The sequence below is a fragment of the Dunckerocampus dactyliophorus genome, chromosome 14, assembly GCF_027744805.1.
Source record: "Dunckerocampus dactyliophorus isolate RoL2022-P2 chromosome 14, RoL_Ddac_1.1, whole genome shotgun sequence".
In the NCBI taxonomy this organism is placed as follows: Eukaryota; Metazoa; Chordata; class Actinopteri; order Syngnathiformes; family Syngnathidae; genus Dunckerocampus; species Dunckerocampus dactyliophorus.
This window is the reverse complement of record NC_072832.1, coordinates 16991138-17000171: the sequence shown is the minus strand read 5'-3', so window position 1 is coordinate 17000171 and position 9034 is coordinate 16991138. Positions and strand designations below refer to the sequence as shown.

At 39.5% G+C, this 9034-nt stretch overlaps 1 protein-coding gene across 1 annotated transcript in view; it reads left to right on the top strand.

Annotated features, from left to right (window-relative positions):
• Positions 1-76: 76 nt before the first annotated feature.
• Positions 77-9034, top strand: part of LOC129194296 (uncharacterized) — a 50894-nt gene continuing 41936 nt past the window's right edge. Inside the window, exons 1-2 of the mRNA XM_054799430.1 lie at positions 77-217; positions 1083-1182. The gene's annotated coding sequence lies outside the window, so the exon portion shown is untranslated. The remainder of the gene's footprint in view (positions 218-1082; positions 1183-9034) is intronic.

Here is a 9034-nt window from a genome sequence, read left to right as displayed (position 1 = left end):
TTTTATTTTGAAAAATGAAAAATCCCCGTAGCAATTACGAGACACAAAAGTGAAACTTACAGTACAACTTCTACACCGTGACTCAGATTCCATCTATTCATGGATCATCTTACAACGTCATTTATTAGTGATGAGTACCTATACATTTTATATTTTAAAATGTGTTTAATAAGTGTGTGAGACATAGTGAAGAAAGAAGACAACATCAAGCTAGCAGGTGAGTTTGGGGGGAGGCGTTTTCATTGGCGTCTCATTTACTCATTTTCGCCATTCCAGTGATGCCTGGGGCTCTACTGTCCAGGGCCAGTATTGCTGATACTTTTTATTTGCAAATTTTCAAGCTTATTGAATGATTTTGTGATGTTTTCCTTGAAGTTTTTCATCATGATATATATTCACAATAAATCAGGGCAAAGATTTTAGGCAAAGACATACCGTATGTGACGACGTAACTACAGAGGAATGGAAAAAATGATTAGACCTCCTTTGTTTCTTGTTCATTTTAATGCCTGGTAAAACTAAAGGTACATTACAGTCATCCCGCCCAACATTTGCGGTTCAAATTTCGCGGCTTCTCTCTATCACTGTTTTTCATAACTATATTAATTAATAAATCATGCCGTTTTTGTGGTTGAATACGGCCTTTAATTTGTTTTAATGCATGTTTTTTGAAGAAAATTGTACATAGTTGTGCCTAAATTATGCATTTTAAAGCATAAAAATGATTAAAGCACATAAAATACAAATGTAAGGTATTCACAAGACACAATCAAAGACGTGATAGTCTCTAGACACTGGTCAACAACACAACAACAACAACACAACACTGGTCTTAGGGCTACGTTCACACTGCAGGGTAAAAATCTGATTTTTTTAACGTGATCGCTCACGTTACCAAAAAAATGTGACTTAAAGTGAACGCAAAGTGTCTGGGAAGCAACATCATGATGTCACACACATTTCCATGTGTTTACGGAAGTAAAGATTGCTGTCGTGTGTGCTCTCCTTAATGCGTTTGTGGCAATTTCAAGGATTCTGTGCAATGGGAGTCAATATTTTCTCAACCACATGATTCTGTGTAGGAGATTAAGATGAAAGAGGGCAAGAATTTGGCAGTTCGTGGGGATCCTGCGGTGGCGTCTCTTCCGAGGAGAGGAGCAAGGAGAACTTCTGACTACATCGGTGAGTAACTTTATCCAAGTCTCGCACAGTAAACCACACCTTTCGATGACGTTTTGGTCGGATATATGCGACTGCGATATGACTGCAGTATGATCCCATACATATTGAATTTTATATCGACATACAAACAAGGCCTGGGTCGCATTTGAAAAAATCAGAATTGTACCATTCACACTGACATGAAAAGAAATCAGAATTGACATGTGGTGTGAACGTAGCCTAGGTTTCAGTAATGCTACTGTAATGCTCGGTGAGACACACAAGCACCAGACTTCATTGCTTTTATTGTTGGTTTGAATTATCGCAGGCACAATAATCCCTAAAAAAAATCCCTAAGAAAAACACGGGCTACTGTTACAGCCGTAACACACCAAGCTAAAACTAAACTCTGAACCCCCAGCGTCACTTCCTGTCCATTCCACCACTCAGTTGCTTTTATTAATTAGTGTGAATGACGTGTTTTTTGGAAAAAAATTACCAATTTTCTGAGAAATTCTGAGAAATTGGCAGGTCCCTAAATGCTGCAATGTAAATGTCACTTTAAATCTAGAACTCTCTCACCATGATGCAATGCAATTCTACAACCATAATAACAAACATTGTTAAAATGTTTCAACTTCCTGCATACATTTGGGAAGAATGAAGCTCATAATTTCAATTTTGTGTGTATAATATGGCAGGGTAATGTGTGTGTGCATGTGCAAATGAGTGAGTGAATGTGGGTGGTGCCTTTAACATCTGGTTGCATTTTATCACTTGCAGCGAAGGTGACACAAAGCGTGATTTTCAGTCCCCTGCGACTCACTGAGACGCTTGTGTGACATCTTTTTCCTCTGCCTCCTATACGGAAGAGTGCACTCATGATGTATGGGCGTTTTCATGGCAGTGTTAAATCTTTAGGTTGGGAGCAAGATGGACAAATGAATGCCTTATAGGAGATGTGAACACGCGCTAGTTCATGCGAGATTTGAAACAACCAAGCTCCTATGTCGGGGCATTTGTAATTTTGGTGACCTTTCGAGGTGTTCTCTCCGTCCACAGAGGAACGGCACTGTGGTGAAATGTTGAAAGCCTGCTGTGATGTTGTTTACGCTTTCCACAAGCTTTGGGTTGATTGACAATAGCTGATATGTAGAAGTATTACACCTGTCTGGAATTGTGTGACACAGAAACCTTTTGATGAAATGCAATGTGTTTGCTTGATGCAAACCACTCATTTTACTCTCGTTTTCCTTTGCGCACTCACCTACACATGTCAGCCTGTTCTTCCTGGTTTTTACCTTATTTTTGTGTGAAGGTGCCTGTTTCATGTAACAGTGCAGCGGCATAACAATTAGTAATGCTGTCCATGTTTTATTCTCTCCACCAATTTTTCACGTTTATTAGACCTTGAAAACCCTCCATTTTTGGTACCGACCGGACACAAGCGATAGTGATGAGGTGAGGATTTTTTTTCCTTTTGTGAACATTATGAGATTTGAATTTCTCAGCGAATAATTCATGAATATTAGTGGGTGTCTATGAAGGTGTAAAATTTGGTGCTAATGCACTGTAGGAGGGGTTGTTGTCAGAGTCTCTACTTGACTGAGTTTGATTAATGTGGGTTTGCAACAGTTTAAGAGAAAAAAGTCCCCTGATAAATAGGTCAAGAGCACTCAAATACAGATGAAGCATATTATTTAACTTCACTGACAACCCTTCTGTCATGGATAGGTACTAGGGTCGTGGGCTGAACTCCAAAATGCAGACACCTTAGTGTGAGCAAAAGACAGTCATTTATTGATACTCAGAGTACATGAATAGGGGTGGAGGGAATCCTCGGTGGGCAGTGCGGGGAAGGCTGGGCAGCGAACAAAGCAGCGGGGTCAGGCAGGGAAGAAGGTGACTCACACTGCAAAAAGTGCACGAAAAGCAGGGGGTCAAAAGGAGTGGCAAAAACCACAAAACACAAAGAAACAATCTTACTTGAACATCGAAGAGAGCTGGTGTCACCACTAGAGAGTTGATAACAATCTGGTGGTTTCCTCCTCCGGGCGGGCGTTTAAGGCATTTGATTCCACATCAAGGCCTTCTAAGGAGTTATACATCAGGGCGCTACAACAAAAAAAAAGAAAGGTAGCGGAGGGGAGAAGTGGATCTGGAGGGAACACTTTCCCTCCATTTTTGCACTTCCAATGTAAACAATTGTTGCAGTCTATCTCTGTGTTGCTGTCTTCCCCTCCCTTCTTTAGTTAATAACAGGCAATGGACATGGTAGGTCCTGATTGAATGGGATGTTATTAAGTGTAATCTCTGAACAGATGTGCCTTCTCTCTTGGGAAAACAATCTCTCATAACAACAAGCATCCAAGATGCAAATGCACTCTTAGATGGACAGTGGACAGTTTTTAAAGAAGGCTGATTTTCATAGTTGAATCTGATTCGTCAGAGTTTGCCTGTAGTCGACTAATCGTCAAACAACAAATAAACACGGTGGGTGTGCAACAACAGTACCTTTGTTTATTTAGTGACACAGAAAGCAAGATGAACCAAAGCGAAGCCAGGTTCCTTTCAGAAAGTGGGCATATCACACATCAGCCAAGCGCACATAAAATAGGAACAACACGGCTTGAAATCCAACAACGTGGCAAAGATCTCAGGTAGCAGCCTAATTTACTGAATTAAAATCCACAGCTTGGACAGAAAATGAAGACCTGTTTTAAATGATACGTCATGTGATATGTAAGAAGCTGCTGACTAGTGATGTAAACAAACTCTTTGAAATGAACGACAGGAGCCGGTTTGCGTCGTTGGGAGCCAATTGGGAGCTGATTAGTTTTTACCCCGTCTTGTTTTCGGTTAAAGGCGAATGTCATTGGTGAGGATGTGTGGCGGCGTCTGTGTGTCCACACTGAGCAGGGGGAGAGGCGGGGTCAAACACGCTGTGGTGCTCTTAGAGGCGATTCCTCCGTGAGAAATTTGCATGAAGAGATTTGACCTATTTTGACCAAATTTGTCTATTGAAATGGGACTTTGTTTTTGTATTTTGTCATATAACATAATATGTTTTTGTAGCTGTTCATTGAGGTGTAAATAAATCCATTTAAATAATAAACATTTGATATCATGTATTTTTTAAATTAGTAAATAATTTTACACAATACACATAATTTGGTAATAAATTAATTTAAGACAACAAAAAAATCTGAGGAGCCACGTGGGAGCCGAAAGAGCCGGCTCTTTTTAGTGATCTGAGCCAAAAGGACCGTCTCTCTAAAAAGAGCCGAAATTTCCATCACTACACTTTACTGCACTTGCACTTTAGTTTCTTGGGCTCATCTTTAACCTTTTCAAAACACTTGCACACAATGATTTTTTTGTAGCTATTATGAGCCAATAAGTCAGCTGATGTTGAAGGGTCGTCCGAGTGCTCATCTCAGCTCCTTTATCTTGTGCAACTGCAGTGGGTGATTTTACTCATGCGTAGTAAGTATAGGTTTTCCGTTTACAGTTAAACACACCCCTCATTTTCAATTCTTTATTAACACAAATTAGGCTAATTTTGTATCAAAATAGGTAATTTATAACAAAAAATAAGACCTTATATGTTAAGATACATACTCAGTAGCAGCTGTGGGCACCCCCGTGCAGTCAGAATGTTACAATCTTGATCGCTTGACATTTTCATATGATTTGACGGCAAGATTGATACTTCAATCAGACTCCTACGAATTGAATTGCCGATTTGTCGACTATTCCAAGACACTCCTACTGTGGGCACCCCCATTTAGTCAGAATGGTACATTTTTGATCATGTGACTTTTTCATATGATTAGTCGAATCAGACTCCAAATCAAACTGTCAAATAGTCTAATATTCATGCAGCAGGTCTCTAAAGCCAAAGGTCTGAACTGATTTCACACGTCTCCCTTTCGCCTCTGCTGGTGTACTCCAGTCACCCCACAGAGCACGTTGCACATTGCCTGGTTAATGTGAAGCAGAAGGTGTGCATGGCTGCAGGCTTGTTTGCTCATTACACACATTTTTCATGCAAGACCCCACCACCATAGGGGAAAATAAAGGCGCAAATTTGTTGACTTGTCACTTTGGACTCAATGACGCAAATTAGTGTACTGGAAATAAAAACTACAGCACACAGCCTCAAAAAAGAGGAGTATTCAGTTTACAATAGAGATCTGCATGCTTCGGAGAAAACATAGTCTACTACTGTATGTTGGACAATCTTTCCCACCGATTTGTAAAAATAAAGACAACAATCCAGGCTGTGAGCAGGCTATGGTCACCGCTTCTTATTGACAGGGCATAAGATGCTAGATGATGAAATTCAGTCCTGAACTAGATGGCATCTTGAACTGTGTTTTATGATTTCTGAATGTAGTCTAATGCAATCAATATTACAAACAGAAAATAAATAAATAAAACTTTGCATTATTCCTGACGCCCTTAATTGCTGCTGTGTTGAGGTAAGCAGAACACTTTGTCCACTCATTAACATGCAAACTAATGAATGAAACCAATTAACGTTACAATCTATAACATTTAAAATGCAATTATTTACTGACTTGATAAATAGGATTGATGGTTATGGGAACGTTAGCTGTGCAGAGCAGTATTGTCAGGTAACCAATTTAATGAAGTTCTATTTCATTTTATGCCCTTTACAAATTCATTAATTTGTCCGAAAATACCTTTGCAGAAAAAATAGACTTTTTTTTTTCTCTACCGCAATATAAACTCACATACTGTTGTGATCCTCTACTCCCAGATTTGCAAGTGTGACTGAGGTCTGCATTTTTACTTCTTCTCCGGATTTTTTTCCCTCAGAGAATGTCATAAAAAACCTTTTGTGAGGTTAGTGTTAGATTATATATACAGTAATCCCTTGTTTTTCGCAGTTAATTGGCTCCAGACCTGAGTGTGATAAGCGACTTTCCCACCAACCGCATATCATTTAGACAAGCTCTCAATCGTTTAATTACCTTCCACTGTGATCCTGTTCATGATATACATTACCTCAAATCACTTAAGTATCAAAGTATTGATATCATGATTTAAGAATCAATCTTAGAGCGTAAATATCTGGTATCGGAGGTATGGATATTTCCGAATCAATCCGCACATCACTAGTTTCAAAAGGCACGCAGGTAGTAAATTGAGTGAGAAAATAATCACTGGTTTATCATCACACTAGGTGGTCACATGGAGACATCATTCCCAGACTGACTTCCTTTAAAAAGCTGTAAATAACATATACTGTCAAAGGAGGAACGTATACATTTTTTGAGTCGTGCAGCATGATTGTGTTCATAGTGTGTAAAAGAGGCATGAAAGGTTACTCCAGCCTGAAATCAAATAGAGATGTAATCTTCCGCCATGTTGGCACGAAGAACGTGCTTGGTGAACCGATGAAGAAGCGATCTACACTTTGCGCGTCTGTCCTTGAGCGATTAATGGTGATCGAGAGTGCGAATCATTAGTGAGTGTTGAGAAAATGTCACAATGTTCCTTTTTATCAGGTCCGAGTCAAATGCCATGTGGTGCTGTGAGGGCAGACAGAATTACCGTCTAATCACACTGAGTCCCAGATTAGTGGCCCAATTCCGCAACAGCAAAACAATGTAGTAAAACCTTGACGGGAAGTTAAAGACAGATCAAGATTTAAATATAACCTTTGAAAGAGAGCGTTATTGTCTTTTGAACAATTCATGACAATCTTTCTCCTGCAGTAATTGGATCGTCAGATGTGTGAGAAAAGCAAGACATCATAGCTAAATGATGGCAAATGTAAACTAAAACCTGTGCTGTGGCATTGAACGAGTCACAGTGTACATCTAAAAGGTTAATATTGTATTACCAGGCGCCTGCTGTTCTTAGACAGTCAGAGAGGGAAAGAGGGGATTACTGGATTCTTTGCATTTATTTTCCTTCCCTGTAGCTTCTTGCATGTGCTTCAGTGATGGCACACAGCCAACCAGGCGCCTTGTTTTTCTTGTGTTTCCAAATCTGGACACTGTTGTCAATAGAGAGAATGCAGCCTGTAAAATGCTCCTACCTGTGGTGCCAAAATGTTAATAGGGGACTCTGGGAATATATGCAGGTGCACTTTTTGCGTTATGTTTGTTGTTTTTGTATGCTGGCCTCTAATTGAGTTTGCCGTGGAAGATGTTAATGTGGCAACACAATGAACACAAGTTGACCAAATGGTAATGGCAAATGTAATGGTTTAGTTCATCTTGAACATGCACAAGAGTTACACTGTAGCACATCACATAGCACAATTCACAGTTTCACATGTCCATAAAGGAGTAGGAAGAAGCAAAGCTAATTTAATCCTACCCCTCATCAGTTTCACATCAGCTGTAATACATTTATTCACCTATTGTTTTCCAAATGTACTTACTGCCTTTAAATAGTGAGGAAGGTGTTAGTATAACAATATAGTGCAATGATAGTCAAGGTTTATGCTTGCTGTAAGGAAACTACAGACTTATTTGCTATAATACAGGGATAGCAAGCAGCATTTAGCTCTCTTGACTCCGCTGCAGCATTAGCAATACGCTAACCTGCAAAACAGCTGCATGTACTACATAATGAATTGGTTATGAATTGATTGGCTGCGTAAGTAAATATGTGCAAACAGGATCTTATAATTGGCCGGACAGTGTTCGTCATTGTGTTGTTGCTGCTTCTTGTTCCCTGTCACTCACTGAGATGCATTCCAAAATGGTACACAATAAATTGCTATGTGTTTATTTCATTTACAGTTCAGGTTGTCGTGATTGTGCACGTGTGCAGCTTAGAGGGAACATTGCCCTGTGCAATTCAGTCCACTTGTAATAAAAGTATTGCACCAATTCACAACAAAAATGACCTCATGTCGCTTTCCATATCTGTCACTGTACAACGTTTGTAATGCAAACCGTGTAAAATAGATAGATCGTTCATTTACTCAGTGGTGCGCAGTCAGGACTAACAAGGCCTTCTCTGCTGGCCTAAACACCATCAACACTGACCTACATTTCTTCAATTTCTTCAACCCACTTCAATTTTAGTATTTGTTCCATTAAACTGTATTAATTTATTCCCAACAGTCTATTTGCTTCATTTTGTAGTCTCTTGGTTACACTGCTGCTAGTACAGGTGTGTATGTTAGATTTTTTAGTCCAATCACATTTCAGCTTCTATGTGTTGCCATGTCAATGTAATCTGCCCAGGGCCTTCAGAATCAGTAGTGCTGGCCCATATAACATACACACTATTAGCAATAGGGCCGTCTTACGTCCCGTAGTGGGTGTGGCTGTTTGTGTGCATGTGTGTGTGTCTCTGTGTTTTTTTTTCTCCCCTTTGCAGAGTGGAGACACACCTGGAAGGTGCATCCCAGGTGTTGGTGATTGACAATCAGGTGGAGTTGGCATAAAGGAGGCAGACAGCAATCACTTCCCTCTCTACTCGCTCTCTCAAGCATCGCTGTGTTTGTGACCAAGCCAGTAGTGTTCTTTGTTATTTGTGCTGTGTGCTCAGAAATTTTGGCTTACACTTAGTTAGCATTAGCTTTTGCCAGCTAACATGACAACAACACTGATGTGCAGTGAGATTCATGGCTGGTGAGGCACTGACTCTTTTTTTTAATGTTAATTCAGGTTGCTCATTAAGAGGATAACAAAATAGAATAATTCACAAAAAAAAAAAAACAAGACGAAAAGTCTTCAGATTGTCTTCAAATATTTATTATTCCCATTTATTTAATTTTTTACTAACTGGAAAACATTTATGTTGTTCATCTTTTTAATGTTCTGATACTTGGTTGTAAAGCCTTCTCGTGATCTTGGCTATATAATCTTCCATCTTGACA